General features: G+C 36.5%; 1 long non-coding RNA gene across 1 annotated transcript; it reads left to right on the plus strand.

Annotated features, from left to right (window-relative positions):
- Nucleotides 1-14,695: 14,695 nt before the first annotated feature.
- On the plus strand, nucleotides 14,696-16,437 carry LOC143631993 (uncharacterized). Its single transcript, XR_013153468.1, has 3 exons — nucleotides 14,696-14,822; nucleotides 15,601-15,648; nucleotides 16,344-16,437. It is a non-coding gene; the product is annotated as an uncharacterized LOC143631993 (long non-coding RNA).
- The last annotated feature ends 1,311 nt before the right edge of the window (nucleotides 16,438-17,748 follow it).

Genomic DNA, 17,748 nt, shown 5'->3' on the forward strand with positions numbered 1-17,748 from the left:
GACATACAGTACAAGAGCATGCCGCTCGCCATACTGTTGTCAATGAGTTGTCGTATCTTTGGTCAGATCTTTTGCCCATACCTCGTCAGGTACAGTACAAAAGATCTTCCCGTATCGTACGGATTGGCTTATTTGGGCGGGAGTATTCCCCCTCCCGCCTTTGTGCGGGATTGTTCCCGGCTTTGCTCATTCCTTCAGGTGACAACTGAATTATTTGAGAGCTGAGTGCCTTGTGCGTGTAGCCTTGATGCGCGGGTGGCCTTCCCTGATGGCTTGTATCCGCAGCTGCGGGAACAGGCAGAGTACTTCACCATTGGGAGGCATTTCCTGCGGGAACAGCTTGCGTACTGCGCGTAAGGACGTCACGTCTCTGAGCATGGTGGGTCCTGCGGATCCAGTTGGTTTCTGCACAGACGTCTCTTTTCAAGGTGAGTCTTGCGGGTCCAACTGGGCTCTGCTGGAACCTACCTCTTCAGGGACTTATTATGGTGGTGGTTATTTAATCATAGTACTTTTTTCTTATATATCTTGTCAATATGCAATGCATGTCTTCATATTGCCTTTTCGGTTTGTGTGGTTTCTTTTGTCAATCTAAGTCTGCCCTTTTTCACACCTTTGTCCACAACACAACCCGCTAGCATCGACCAATGTTGCCATTGATTAGGTCTTGGTAAAGTTGGGTTTCAGTGTTTCTTTCTAACGTGTGGAATCGGTAAATCACTAAATCATGTGTTCTATGTTGCTTATATACGGATTTCAAATGTTGATCATAAATCTAACAAAATAACGATAGATTGTTTTGAACTAAAACACTCATGTATATCAAATATTTTGATCATTCATGAACTCAAACAATACGACATGAACTTAATTAAGTTTTTGTCGTCTAGGCTTGAGAGAAAACCACCCAAATTTCTAGTAATGAATCAACCTAATTGAACATAAGCTTTCAAGGATCGTGTGAATAGTGGTATTCAACCCAATACCCTTGCCAGAATCAATACCGACAAAGATTCCGAAATTACCAAGGAAATTAACATTGTAGATTTGTAGATCAAATCAGAGACCGTGTGCTATAAAATTATAACAAAGGTAAACATTAAACCTCAAATCAACCACAAGATGGGCCGGATGGCATGGTTGCTCAAGTTAGAGTGCTCAGTACTTACATTCGGGTGAGATATAATTACGACCTTGACTCAGATGCAGTGTTGCAAAAATCCTGACTAGTCACCGATTAATCGCTAGTCCCCACTTCACTGATTAATTTTGGGCTAATCGGTTAACGGTCAAATCCGGCCAAAATCGACGACTTTCGGCGAGATTCCGACCAAAATCAGTGGTTTCCGGCGAGATTCCGACCCATATCAACTATTTTCGGCGAGATTACAGCAAAAACTAGTTGTTTCCAGCGAGATTCAAACCAAAATATGTTTGTGTATGTATAAAACTGAAAATTACATATAAAAATGTGTGTGTGTGTATAAAACTGAAAAACATACATTAAAGTTCGATCCGATTAATCCCGATTAATCTCGACTAATCCCGATTAATCGCTAGTCCTCACCCCACCGCCCGACCAACGACTAGCGATTTTTGCAACACTGCTCAGATGGTTGCTCAAGTTGGACTAGGATGATGGTTATGTGTGTGGTAATGTTCAACATGTTTGTGTGTTTATGTAGGATGTCTGAATTTGAATGTTTTTGTTGATTTTGTTTATAAACTTTTCTTTATATGGCTATAGCCTTTAAATTTTGATTCCTCCTTTATGTTGTTGGTCCAGCTTTATTAGTGGTGGTTATTCAATCATACTATCCTTTTGTTTTGTTCAATATGCAATACAAGAAGGCGTTCTTGTTGGCTTTCTTAAAATTCGATGATATAGATTGAAAAGTATTCTGATGATAAATTTCTGGTCTCAAACATACAAAGAAGTGAAGAACAGAATATTAAATACACAGAACTTAGCCCTTTGTAAGGGAAAAATTAAAATAAAGGAAAAGTCTAAGGCTATAATAATGGAGCATATGTTGCACGTATTGACCAAAAATAATGACCAAATCCTTTACTCTCCCTCAAGTGGAGGATGCAGATCTTTAATGCCCAACTTGAAAAGTAACGATCGTTGTTGTTGTGCCCCTAACCCCTTTGTGAATAAACCCGCAATTTACATTTTAGTGTCGATATACATGGGCATTGTCTTGAGATTCTACTATTATTGAACGAAATAGTAATCCATTTCTACGTGTTTGGTTCCCGGTCAAAGTAGGCGGCTAAAGTGGCTCCTCCTTATTGTGGAAGGAGGATGCCTTGGGAGTGGTTTTTAGGTATCACAAAACATGTGTAGTTGCATCTATGTGGTTCTAGCGGGGGTCGGATACAAACTGGCTTAGGACTTTTACATTATATGCAATGTCTGGTCTCTTGGCTTGGAGATATAAATCGACAAACCAACACATGATTATTTTGTCCAATTTTGCCTTATATAGGGACTAGTTATGTAAGTTTGTGTTTTATTTATTTTATTTTTGTTTTATACACATGTTGCATTTGTATGTATAAACAACCTCTCTTACAAAACCATCATTCAAAAAAAGCATATCCAAATCATTATGTTCTAATTTGATATGATATTATAATGTATTTTATTTTGGTCCTCTCAATTATACAAGAGACTTTATAATGTTACATACCTGTTACTTTTCGAATCTTTTTGATGACTTGTTCACCAATGACGCATGAACTGGTGAAAAGAGTTGGAAATCAGGCCCTTGATTGAACACACAAACTCGAGATTGAACAAACTTGTTCGACTCTTTTTATTATTATAAACCAAGCACACAAATTACAATACCCCTAACCATCTATTTATACTAAAACTAATAACTTGATCACCAAGACTCCTAATTAGACTCAAACTAGGAAACCAAATAAATATAAATATAAAATCTTATTCCTAATTAAAATATATAAGAACTCAATAAATAATTCACCAAGAATTATCTATAACCCGTTTGATCTTTATCTTCTAAATTCAAGATTAACGTCTTCATTCTCCCCCTTAATCTTGAATTGGACCCGTTTCACCCATACCATGATCGACAAATCCAATCCCTCTTACCTGTCCTAGAACTACACCGTTCTTGACCACCGAACAAAGAAAAAACAAGCTTGCTACTTTTACCATTTTCTTCTTCCTTTGCTAGACATGACAAGATTCAAAGCCTCCCACTTTGACGAATCTTCTTCCTCCTGCCTACCCGCAAATCTCTGCTAATAGATTCAACCCTTATTTGATCGTAATTTTACCACCCTGTCACACTCTTCCTTGATATGCACACACCAATATCAACCACCAACAAAGACAATAGCACCCCCACTATTCCGTCTTTTCGGTCGTCAAACGAATTCCTTAGCTCCCTTGCTCTTTTGTTTCTTCCGCGACACACCTGTTGGTTTTTCTGCCATAAAAATCGAACTCCTCGCTGCGATTTTTCTCCATGGCTAGAAAGAGTGTCCGACACAATAAAACACGATCAAAAAACCGGGTTTAAAACTCCCTCTTCTGCTCGATCATACCCTTATGACAAAGTTACCTTCACATCAATTAATATGGTGGTTTGATTCCCATGCAAGCCAATTAAGCTTTTATCTCCACTACCCAAGTTAGTTCCCACCATATATAGGCACTCCTTTATTGCCGTAGATTACCACCAAAACCGTCCGTTGTTAACTAAACGTCTCTCCCCAGCCCCGACGTTATAGGGGTTGCTCCGCTGCTCGAAGGTCAACTCTCAAAACCGCCAACGCCAAGCTCCGATACCAATTGTTGGAAATCAGGCCCTTGATCGAACACACAATCTCGAGATTGAACAAACTTGTTCGACTCTTTTTATTATTATAAACCAAGTACACAAATTACAATACCCCTAACCATCTATTTATACTAAAACTAATAACTTGCTCACCAAGACTCCTAATTAGACTCAAACTAGGAAACCAAATAAATATAAATATAAAATCTTATTCCTAATTAAAATATATAAAAACTCAATAAATAATTCACCAATAATTATCTATAACCCGTTTGATCTTTTTCTTCTAAATTCAAGATTAACGTCTTCAAAAAGAACACCTACGGTTTACAGCATATGATTTTAGTGATACGAAATTTGGCAAAAGTATTTATTATATAGTTTTTACTATTTGAATTATTATGCATTTTAATTTTGTTTGTTATCTATTAATATATAAGATAACTAGTTTTTGTCCCCCGTAATTACGGGGGGTTATTTAATTTTTCGTTTATAATATTGTGAATGTATTTTTTTGGATTTTAGTTTATTTATTGTAAGAAGTTAATAATATACTTGAACCTATTTTGATTAATTTATGTTGGGTTTGTTCATTTTTTAATGAAACATTTAATGAATTATCTACTTAATTTTTATATTTATTCGTTTATGTTCATTTGTTATAGTTTGAATATTATTTTATGAAACTTTTCATTTAAGTTAAAATTAAAATAAAAAAAAAATCGTGTAACTAAATCCATATTGAAAAATTAAATTAGGGTTTGATTACGGGGTTTGTTTTACATTTTATGTTTCCAATATTGATATATTTTTATTGTATTTTACTTAGGGTTTGATAATAAAAGAGTTTCACAAATAAATGAGATGTTATAATCTGTTTAAAAGCTATCTGGGTTTGATGAGACCCATGGCCCGCTTATTTTTTACTATAAAATTGTTTTATAATTATAAATAATATATTTTTAAAAAAAAATTGGATATTAATTTTTATTATATCCCTATTTTATAGGTTTTTATATCAAATATTTAGTGAGATTAATTTTTAATATAATGGGATATTATAACCTTTTAATGGTTATCTGGGTTTAGTAAGACCCATACCCGTGAATTCAGGTCAAATGCATGAGAAACCACCATTTAAAAATTAAGCAATATGATGGCTTGAGAAAAAATAGAGATGTTTCGTTTATATATATTTAAGATTAACAACGTTTTCTCATAATTTTGTAATACAATTGCACCTATATATCTAAATATGTGAGTCACGATAATGTTGTGTCTGGATTAGCTAAACATGCCGCTTTGTGGAATATTTTGGGGTATCATAATGGAGTGGTATTCAGTTATCGGAGAGACATAAAAGAAAGTTTATATGACTAGCTTATTTATGTCTTCTTTGTGGGTGTAGTAGTCGCCAATCGCCATGCTAGACTTATAGTTGGTTGGGCTGAGCGGATTAACAATCCACTTCTTAGGTTAACCATTTGCTAGTCGGGTGCAAGATTTTATTATGGTTTTAATAAAGCTTGCCTTTAAAAATGTGGAGCAAATGTTGCATTTATTTTGATATCAAAGCATTAATACTCTTGAGAATCAAACCATACAGATGAATTCATGTATTATTACGATTAATACCCTCAAGTTTTAGTATTTTTTCTATACTTCTATTATTTACTCTTATATTTTGTTATAATTACAATTTATACAGTGTACTTTTAGTATTTTTTATCTACACTTCATTGTAACTATTACTTAGAAACGACGTACGTGCTTCAACGTTTTTACGACTACTTTTCGTTTGCCCGGGCCTATTCGGTTCCTAAGGGTTTGAATAGGTTAAAGATCATAACCGGTTTTAAAAAAATGCTATGTTAACTCATTTGAAAATTCTTGATCTTGCTATTGATAATATTGATTTATATAATTTACAAGAGCATTTCTTACAAGAATAATAACCTGACACCATGCTATTTGTGAAGTAGTGGGACTGTTAACGGCACCTGTTACAAAGGAGGTTTGGGGACAAATTAATTAGTCCCTTTGCCAAGTGATACAATGGAGTGATTTACAATATTACATATCAATTATAGTTGCCATTAATTATATATGCTAAGATCCTCAAGAAAGCATAACATTTTGTTTCATGAATATATTTGAGTGTGTACGTATGTAAATTCAAACGTGAAGACTAGATAAGCGATCACTACTTGTCTAGTTGTAAGCAAGTAAGCAACAGCTGGAAGTTTTGTCTTCTAGGTTATGTATACTTCTTTTCCAACATGGATGAATGATGATGGATGTAACATATGAAAAGGTTGGACAACTTTTTTCCAACTACTAGGAAGATATTGAGGTGTAATAATTACGAGTTGATTTACTCGTAAATTACCTGAGATTGTCTCGCTAAAAGCTTGAAACAAGTTAGTTTAATCAACTCGGGCTTCACTCCGAGCCTAATTTAGCTCACCCAATTGAACATATTACTTATATAAATATAATTTTACATAATAAATCACTATATATAAAATTCTGATACATATACTGCATATTATATTATACGTACAAAATTATATTATTAAATTTTAGGTACTATGTTGTAGCTTTTCATGTAACATAATTAATATTGTTCAACTAAACATTTGACTCTTTATTCAATAAATTAAAAATATATACATTAAAACTTTTACAACAATGCATAAATAATTAAGTAAAACTTCTTGGTCTCTCTCCTCTATACGGGCGCAACCCCAATGAACTTGAATTGAAAAAATCTTCCGTTAATATAACTATTGGTCCAAAGAAAAACTTACAAACTACCTTTTTGTTAAACTTTTGAGAAAAGATAGAAGAAGACATGAGAGAAAGAAATGGACTTGAATTAGGTTTCTTGTTAGTCGATTTAGTTTAGTTGTTGGTGGATGCCAGATGGGAAACAAAAGTAACAATATATAGACTTATCCTTTAAAGTATGGATTAACATTCAATAGTTGTATGGCACGTCATCGAGACGTTTACTTTTGATGAAAAGAAAACAATATACAACGAAGTGGATCGATAAACGCAAATGATGTATCAACACGTGATTAGATGATCCTTTGGAAACAACTATAGTTATAATAACGAGCTTGAGTCAATGCATATATATTATATAGTGAGATATTTGTTATGTTTAAAATGGCTTTTTCTTTTTGAAGGTACTAGCATCTTTAATTTGTTCCATTGAACTCATATAGATAATGAGTCTGAGTTATAGCTACATAAAATAATACTTTTATGCAACATACTTTTCTAAGTGCTTCATAAAAGTCACTCAAAACTATTTTTCTATTCTAAAGTTGAAATAACCCAATGATAATAAAAATAATGGTAACTAAAATCAAATATGACTAAAGTGAAGCTAAATGAAAGCAAATAAGTAAATATACAACCATCTGTATAAATTAATAAATAAAATAATAATTATAACAAAAAAAAAATGATGACGATAATAATACAAGAATAGACAATATAATAATTTTTCAACTATTCATGTTTGTCTCTTTCCTTTTTATATTCCACTCCAAAAGAAAGAAAACAAACCAGATTTATAATGAGTACATGTGAACATTCTGGATGAATCATCTGATTTTGACAAATCAACCCTCCTTCACATTGGTTAAAAAACTCAGTAACCTTACAAACAGAAAGATATGACCACACCATACCATCTCTTCTATTCATGCCATATTCATCAAATCATGTAATGATAACTACAAATAATGTCAAGAGATTTTTTTTTTACTTCTCATAATGGAGCATCCTCTTTAAAAACGGATATCATCTCACCACAACCTCATCGTTCTAACTTCACATCTCCCTCTAGCTCTCTTTTCTTACCGGAATCCCGTGACAAGAAAGCTTTACGACACACCAACTCGACAACACCATCACATCTATCCAACTCCCACCACCATACTCACCATCTTTGTTAAACGCCAAACCGCCCGCTACCACCGCAAAAACCGCTCAACGTAACCACCCGTCATCGTCTCTACACTCTCGAATCCTCATCCAAGCCTCCAAACCGCGAGATAAGGCGCTGCTACGTGCTTGCATTTTTTCGTTTACCACCACCAACTATCGGAGTACCATCGGTTGTTTGAAAGCATCATTGCCGTCACCGTTCGCGTCTTTTCGGGAAGCATCATTGCCACCGTATCGCGAAATCCAACTAAGGTAACCCGAACCTAAGTCCTATTTGTCCTCTATTACCCTGAGCACTCGCTTCCCGTGGAGTGTTCCACGGGCATAGCATTGTGGCATCGATGTTATGTGCTCCTTCCGTGACGGAGAGATCAGTTCACGGCGTCTCTTAAGTACAGGTGTGGTACATAGCTATTAGGAGGCGTATGGATATATCCTAGTTCAGTTTCAGGAAATGGTTGTGGGTATGCCAACTTACGCCATTTCGGGTGATTGACATATAGGAGTGCCCCCCTGTATGTCGTCACATATTATCAGACTCAGTTATGCTTATGGGTACATCCGTATTATATATTTCAGTTCAGTTATTTCAGTTATATAATTTTAATCAGTTACATGTTTTCATATATTGTGATTCAGTTAATTATTACTTGCTTTTGAGCCTTAATATCCGTAATGGGCATTCGGCTTATTCCGTAAATCTTTTTTACACTTCAGGTTCACAGGATACTTTGGGCGGGATCAAGAAAGAAGCTTAAAACTTAGGAATAATATGAAGAAGTGTGTTAAGCTTATGTTATTTGAATAACATGTATTTGAACTTAGTATTTGAGTAATATATACTTTTGACTCAAATGAAGTAATGGAATTATGTCTTTTGTCTCTTTATACCTCCGTACATGGTGACACGTCAGCCTATCCGGGTTGGAGTGTTACAGCTATGGTATCAGAGCAAAGACTATTTCCTGTAGAAAATATAAGCGTTGGTAGTTAAAACCTATAAGGATTGGGTAGACATTTAGGTTTAATCCTAATAGGTTAGGAACCTCATTAGGTATCTCTGTTTTCTCTCCTTCCGATTTATATTCTAACCCTCTTGACATCTTTTTAGATGTCGCCTCGTCGTCAAACCTGCAAGACCACTCGCGCGACTAATGATTCAGCTTCGAATGAAACTCCGGTTGATCAAAACATGGTTTCTGCTATTAATCAAGCTTTTGCCGGACTACTCTCGAACCTTGTTGCACAAACCGTGTAGGCAGTTATGCAACAAACTCGTTCAGAAGGACGCGCTAATGCTACTCCTAATTCTGGAGCTGTGATTGATGAGAATGGTTCTGCTCAAGGCATCCATGTGTGGCTCCAGAGATTCCAAAAACAGAAGCCCAGATCCTTTAGTCATGCTGCTACTCCTTTGGAAGCACGAAACTGGATAGCACACATTGAGAAGATCTTTGAAGTATTAGGAGCTGCGGATCAGTACAAGGTCAGATTAGCCACCTACAAACTAGAAGATGATGCACAAACTTGGTGGGAAGGACATAAGCAAGTCAAATGAGGAGACACTTATACGGCTACTCTTTCATGGGCTAAATTTTGTACCCTCTTTTATGAGAAGTATTTCTCTATTGCTGACAAAGAAGCCTACGTAAGGGAGTATGCTGTTTTACGACAGAGGGATGATGACCCAGCTTCGGAGTTTATGACTCGATTCTCAAGATTGGCTGGTATTATTGGGAGTGCAGTTGGCTTAGCACAGGAGCAGGCAGAAAAATGTAAATGGGCAGTCTGTGATCGCATTCGAAAGTCAATCATGTTTATGAAGTTCAAAGACCTTACTAATGTATGCGATGCAGTTAAGACCTTTGAATTCGAGAGAAAGGAATTCATGTCTCGAGCTGGGGAAAATAAGAAAAGAGATCGAGACGGGCAACCCAAGCAGGCTATGGTCCAATCATCCTCTACCGTTGTGCAACATCAGGACCATAGGGTTCAAGCAAATCGAAACCTTGGCAATCAAGCACGTCCATGGCAACCTAAAACCCAAAACCAGAAACCCGCTCAGAATCAGATTCAGCCGTATACAGGACCGATCAGAGCTCAACCACTGAATCAATATGGAATCCCGAACCAGACCACGAGCTCTCCATGTAACATTTGTGGCAAGAAACATGGGGGCGTCTGTCATAAAGCTATGGGTGCATGTTTCAGGTGTGGCCAGATGGGGCATATGATTAAAGATTGTCCTAAACCGGATACTAAGAAGATTACTGGAGGAAAAGTTGCACCACCAAACACTGGGGGAAGAGTGTTCGCACTTTCTGCTACTGATGCTGCTAATGCTCAAGGTACTGTATCTGGAACCCTTCAGCTTGGTGAACGTAGTATCTATGTGTTATTTGATACGAGTGCAACACACTCATAGTTTCTATGTCGTTTACTAAGTACCTTCCGATTAGACCAACCCCGATAGATCCCACTCTAACTATTTCCACTCCGATTGGGAATTCGATCGTAATCACTCACGTTTATAAAGATTGTCCAATCTGTATTGAATCCGTCGTGTGTAACGCGGATCTATTTCCGATGCATATGTCTGACTTTGATGTTATCCTTGGAATGGATTGGTTAACCCATCATCGTGTGACTATTGATTGTTATTCTAAACGTGTCATATTTGGTGATCTTAGTTGTCCTAAACTTGTCTATCAGGGTATTGTACCCCATAAGACTCTTAAGATTATTTCTGCGCTTAAAGCTCGTAAGCTTATATCGCATGGTTGTGCTGGATTCTTAGCCTCGATTAAAGATACCTCTGTTATCCAAAAAGGCATTGATAGCCATCTTGTTGTTTGCGAGTACCCTGATGTATTTCCGGAAGAGCTACCAGGACTACCACCTGATCGTGAGATTGAGTTCACTATCGATTTAATCCCTGGCGCCGAGCCGATTTCAAAAACACCATACCGTATGGCTCCGTTAGAGTTAAAGGAACTAAAGGAGCAATTGCAAGAATTGCTAGAATTGGGATTCATAAGAGCAAGTGTCTCACCATGGGGTGCACCGGTTTTGTTTGTAAAGAAGAAGGATGGTAGCATGCGTTTATGTATTGACTACCGCGAGTTGAATAAGATTACTATTAGAAATAGGTACCCTCTGCCTCGTATAGATGACCTTTTCGACCAACTTCAGGGCGCTCAGTTCTTCTCAAAAATTGATCTAAGGTCAGGTTATCATCAGCTAAAGAGCAAGAATGAGGATGTTCCTAAAACTGCTTTCCGTACTCGCTATGGTCATTATGAATTTTTGGTTATGCCATTTGGGCTAACCAATGCTCCTGCAGTTTTCATGGACTTGATGAACCGAGTATTTCACGAGTTCTTGGATAAATTTGTTATTGTTTTCATCGACGATATCTTGGTAGATTCTAGAAGTAAAGAAGAGCACGAGGAACACCTACATAAAGTGCTTGGGACGTTGCGACAAAAAAAGTTGTATGCAAAATTTTCAAAATGCGACTTTTGGCTCAACCAAGTTGCATTCCTTGGTCATATAGTATCCGCAGAAGGGATCAAGATGGACCCTGCCAAGATTGAGGCAATTACAAATTGGCCTAGACCCACTTCTGCCACGGAAGTGCGAAGTTTCTTAGGCCTGGCTGGATACTATCGAAGATTTGTAGAAGGAGTTTCCGTCATTGCCTCACCCCTTACGCAGTTGTTGAGGAAAGGAGTAAAGTATTCCTGGAATGAGGAGCGAGAAAAGAGTTTTGAAGAATTGAAGAAGCGACTCGTATCTGCTCCGATACTTACTCTGCCTTCTGGATCAGGAGGCTTCCAAATCTACAGTGATGCTTCAAAGAAAGGCCTTGGTTGCGTGTTGATGCAACATGGTAAAGTCATTGCTTATGCCTCACGCCAATTAAAGCCTTATGAAGTTAATTATCCGACGCATGACTTGGAGTTAGCCGCTGTAGTTTTCGCGTTGAAAATTTGGCGTCATTATCTCTACGGCTATACTTGTGACATATTCACTGACCACAAAAGCCTCAAGTATATATTTACGTAAAAAGAACTAAATATGAGGCAAAGAAGGTGGTTAGAACTCTTAAAAGACTATGACGCAAATATTCAGTACCATCCGGGAAAAGCTAATGTAGTAGCTGACGCGTTGAGTAGAAAGAGTTTTGGTACCGTATCTTGTCTTCAAATCCACCCTCGTATAATCTATGATATGGATAGATTGGGTGTCGGTATTCAGGTTGGTGATTCTAACGGTTACCTAGCTAGAATTCAAATCGAGCCTAACCTAATCTCTCGGATTAAAGATGCACAGAAGTATGATGGCGAATTATGGGCGATAGTGCAAAACCTCGAGGTAGGCAAACAGTCAGAATTCCGAATGGATGAGCATGGTGTGGCAAAAGATTGTGTGTACCAGATGATTCCGCTCTTCGTGAGTCATTACTAGTTGAGGCACATATTCTCTATTCACCCGGGATCTACAAAGATGTATCGAGACTTACGTCAAAACTTTTGGTGGATTGGCATGAAGGAAGACGTTGCTAAATACGCAAGTAGATGTCTCACTTGTCAACAAGTAAAGATTGAGCACCAGCGTGCTAGTGGTTTATTGCAGCCATTGGAAATTCCTGTATGGAAACGGGATGAAATATCGATGGATTTTGTTACGGGTTTGCCAAAGACCTTTAAGAAGAATGATACTATATGGGTAGTTGTTGATAGACTATCTAGATCAGCACACTTCTTGCCTATTCAAGAACGATTTTCGGTGAGTAAGTTATCCGAAGTATTCCTTCAGGAAATTATTCGACTTCATGGTACTCCATCTTCGATCGTTTCGGATAAAGATCCACGATTCACCTCACGTTTTTGGAAAGGCTTCCAAGCAGCTTGGGGTACACGTTTGAAGTTTAGTACCGCTTTCCATCCACAGACAGACGGTCAATCAGAGCGCACAATTCAGACTTTAGAAGATATGCTTCGTGCTTGTGCACTTGAGTGGACGGGTAACTGGGATGAATATTTATGCCTTGTTGAGTTTACTTACAATAATAGTTGGCAAGCAAGTATTGGCTTGGCTTCGTTCGAGCTTTTATACGGTCGAAAGTGTCGGGTGCCAACATGTTGGGAAGAAGTAGGAGAAAAGATTATTGAAGGACCCGAGTTAGTCCAATTTACAAACGAAAAGGTCACTGTTGCTCGAGAAAAGCTTAAAGAAGCTCAAAGTCGACAAAAGAGTTATGTAGATCAGCATCGGCGGGCACTCGAGTTTCAAGTCGGCGATCATGTGTTTCTAAAAGTATCACCTTGTCGTGGTGTACGTAGATTCGGTATGAAAGGAAAGCTTAGCCCTCGTTATATCGGGCCATTTGAGATTCTCGAGAGAATTGGAGAAGTTTCGTATTGCTTGGCGTTACCGCCGCAACTTTCACGCGTTCATAACGTGTTTCATGTGTCCTTGTTGAGAGGATATAATTACCATCCGCTTTACGTCATTAGTTATCCATTACATAAGATCCATTAAGATCTCTCATATGAAGAGGAACCCGAAACAATTCTAGATCGACAAGAAAGAGTTATGCGTAGAAAAGTAATTCCTTTTGTTAAGGTTCTCTGGAAGAACCACTCCGAGCGCGAAGCCACATGGGAAACTGAAGAGTCAATTCGTTCCGCGTATCCGAATTTGTTTGAGTAATAGAACCTTTAGTCCAGGTAACTGTGAACCCTATCTCCGATTTGATTTCTAACCTATGTAGATATTTTAAATTGTTTACAATACTTAAGTGATTTTATATACTCTAATATGTTCCCGAACTATGGTATGAGTATCGATAGTTGCTCCGTATTATGGTTTGTTCTCCTTAAACTTCCCTATGGCATTAAGATACATTCTAGGAAAGCTATTAGTGCATGGTTGTAAGGTAATTGACAATTACGGGCACGCGGTAATTGTAAATTACAAGTACAAATATACGCTAGTGGGAATCCTAATTTGTAGATTAATATCTATCATTTGTCTCAATTGTCATTTATGTCCCAGATAGGATCCGTATTCTGACCTACAAATTTCGAGGACGAAATTTCTTTTAAGGGGGTAATAGTAAAAAAATAATAATAATAATAATAATAATAATAATAATCATAATAAAAATAATAGTAATCAAAATCAAATATGACCAAAGTGAAGCTAAATGAAAGGAAATAAGTGAATATACAACCATCTATATAAATTAAAAAATAAAATAATAATTATAACAAAAAAAATGATGACAATCATAATACAAGAATAAACAATATAATAATTTTTCAACTACTCAGGTTTGTCTCTTTCCTTTTTATATTCCACTCTAAAAGAAAGAAAATGAAACAAATTTATAATGAGTACATGTGAACATTCTAGATGAATCATCTAATTTTGACAAATCAACCCTCCTTCACATTGGTTAAAAAACTCAGTAACCTTACAAACAGAAAGATATGACCACACCATACCATCTCTTCTATTCATGCCATATTCATCAAATCATGTAATGATAACTACAAATAATGTCAAGAGATTTTTTTTTTACTTCTCATAATGGAGCATCCTCTTTAAAAACGGATATCATCTCACCACAACCTCATCGTTCTAACTTCACATCTCCCTCTAGCTCTCTTTTCTTACCGGAATCCCGTGACAAGAAAGCTTTACGACACACCAACTCGACAACACCATCACATCTATCCAACTCCCACCACCATACTCACCATCTTTGTTAAACGCCAAACCGCCCGCTACCACCGCAAAAACCGCTCAACGTAACCACCCGTCATCGTCTCTACACTCTCGAATCCTCATCCAAGCCTCCAAACCGCGAGATAAGGCGCTGCTACGTGCTTGCATTTTTTCGTTTACCACCACCAACGATCGGAGTACCATCGGTTGTTTGAAAGCATCATTGCCGTCACCGTTCGCGTCTTTTCGGGAAGCATCATTGCCACCGTATCGCGAAATCCAACTAAGGTAACCCGAACCTAAGTCCTATTAGTCATCTATCTAAGATCTTGAACGTGAATTATAACACATTTATTCAGTTTTCAACATGAGTTTATAAAGCTTATACTATAACGAGTTACTATGAAGAATATGAACCAGTAGAATTATAGAATAAAATATTTAACAATCTGCTTACTAAAATAAATTGTTAAGCTCAATTGGTTAAGACCCCTCATTTTCAAACAGCAGGTCCAGGGTTCTAAACCCCCCTACAACATCTGTTATGTTATTTTTTTATATTATCAGCTCACTTTAACTGTTTAGTTAACTGTTTATAAAGCAATATTCAAAAACTGGTTGTTGGTCTGTTGGTTAAATCTTTGGATTGAAACAGAACAGATGCAGGTTCAAACCCCTTGGACAACAATTATTTTTTTTTTGTAAATAGCTTAACAGCTCCTTTAACTAATTTGTTTAACTGTTTCTGTAAACATTAACAAATATTGAATTGGTCCAACTGGTTATGTTGCATGTCCAAAATTAAGCTACTGGTCACAAGTTCAAACCCCACCCATGACAAACTATTTTTAAGCCTTGTTTAAATAGTATTCATCCATAATCATTTTTTTTAAACATCTAAATAATATTCGTTAAAAGATATAAATAAGAGATATCGACCTCATTAATAATACTTATTTTTCTTAATCTAACGACTCTATGTTTTTATATATATACATAAGATAAAATTCGACTTTAACTTGTTATAAACCGTACACGACCTTATGAAATATATGTATACGATGTAGGTTGATTAAAAGAGCGTCACTCATATTTCATATCTCTGTAAGATAACTAATCAGCAATCAAGGTACGGATCTTAACCCTCCTCCCTATTGTTATCATATTCGGTTGTTATAAACCCCATTGATATTATATACCTTTGGAACTCCTAACGTCGTTGACACCTCGATTCATTTGACCGTCCGTTCGATTCATGTTCAGATTATTATTTGTTAATTGACTTGTTAGTGTGCGATATATTTATTATTAAATTATGCTCGTTATCGCATGTTCCGTGATTTGTTAAGATAAGTATTGTTATTATATAACTTAGATTATTTGTCCTCTGTTACCCTGAGCACTCGCTTCCCGTGGAGTGTTCCACGGGCATAGCATTGTGGCATCGATGTTATGTGCTCCTTCCGTGACGGAGAGATCAGTTCACGGCGTCTCTTAAGTACAGGTGTAGTACATAGCTATTAGGAGGCGTATGGATATATCCTAGTTCAGTTTCAGGAAATGGTTGTGGGTATGCCAACTTACGCCATTTCGGGTGATTGACATATAGGAGTGGCCTCCTGTATGTCGTCACATATTATCAGACTTAGTTATGCTTATGGGTACATCCGTATTATATATTTCAGTTCAGTTATTTCAGTTATATAATTTTAATCAGTTACATGTTATCATATATTGTGATTCAGTTAATTATTACTTGCTTTTGAGCCTTAATATTCCTTACTGGGCATTCGGCTCATTCTGTAAATCTTTTTTACACTTCAGGTTCACAGGATACTTTGGGCGGGATCAAGAGAGAAGCTTAAAACTTAGGAATAATATGAAGATGTGTGTTAAGCTTATGTTATTTGAATAATATGTATTTGAACTTAGTATTTGAGTAATATGTACTTTTGACTCTAATGAAGTAATAAAATTATGTCCTTTGTCTCTGTATACCTCCGTACATGGTGACACGTCAGCCTATCCGGGTTGGAGTGTTACAAAAGTCATTAAACTTCAAAATGGATCTTTGTTACTGTTTTGCGGATTATTTTTCTTTTGTTAAACTTAAATTATGAAACTTGATTATTATTTAGTGAATATTTTTCTTTTACTTTTACTTCCTCATAACTTGCTTCAAATTAAAATAATAGAATCTTATTAGCTTATTATGTCTTAACTAGGGTGCACGGCTTGCGATGTTGTAAATCTTCATATAAATCGTGACACTAGGTAAGTTTACACTATAGATGTTGGGTTTGGCTCAAGTAAAAGTCAGATTTGGTGGTTTTAAGGAGCTTACTCGGTAGGTTTTGAAAGCAAGCGTTTTGGGGAACAGACTTGGGCGACTTTTAGACGGAAACATGGTGGAGAAACACTAGATAATTTATTATTATGTTGTAATAAATTTTGGATATATGGATTTCAAGAAAGCATTCGTATCAATTAACCCAAGCATGAGTGTCCAAGTAGCTTGTACTCACAACCTGGTTAGGGATCGTTATTCATCATTCATTCACTTGTAGGACTTTATTTTGTTGATACGTTTAAACTTTGGACAACTGTTTCCATACATGCTTTAGTATATGTTGCAACTGTGTTTGTGTTGCTACTTCTATATTAATTAATCTTAAAGTCGTCTTGTGATTGGTTCACCAAGATGCACATTCTTCTATAGAGAAACGATATATGATTGTATTATGTCCCTACCTATAAACAACCCTAGGTAGTGGTAGAAGTTTTAGCTATGGTGGTGGAGATACGTAGCAGTGCTTTACACGAGTATTCATTGTCTTTTTAATGTTTTTATGATAAATAATAATAATAATAATAATAATAATAAGTCATTAGTCTTAATTCATTAAATTCTTTTGATTCAACTGTTGGATTTTATGGTCGTTTCGGGTCAAGGTTACACCGGGGGTAACAAGAGATGGGCCTACTTAAATGTTAATTAGGCCCGACACAATTAATTAGATGGACAAGATGATGGACAAGGCTTGGTTTTGTTAATTGGGCTCAAGCCCAATTGGTTTAACATGCTTAAACCCTACAAATATTACTATATATATAATATGATATTAATATTTTATTTTACCCTTAACAAAAGCCTAAACCCTAGCTGCCACCTTAAAACCGGCGCCGTTTTCCGGCAGCAGCTTTTCCAGCGACACATTCCGGCCACCGG

The sequence above is a fragment of the Bidens hawaiensis genome, unplaced genomic scaffold, assembly GCF_021521415.1.
Source record: "Bidens hawaiensis isolate Kalapana, Puna unplaced genomic scaffold, B.hawaiensis_p1.1 tig00006332_1, whole genome shotgun sequence".
In the NCBI taxonomy this organism is placed as follows: Eukaryota; Viridiplantae; Streptophyta; class Magnoliopsida; order Asterales; family Asteraceae; genus Bidens; species Bidens hawaiensis.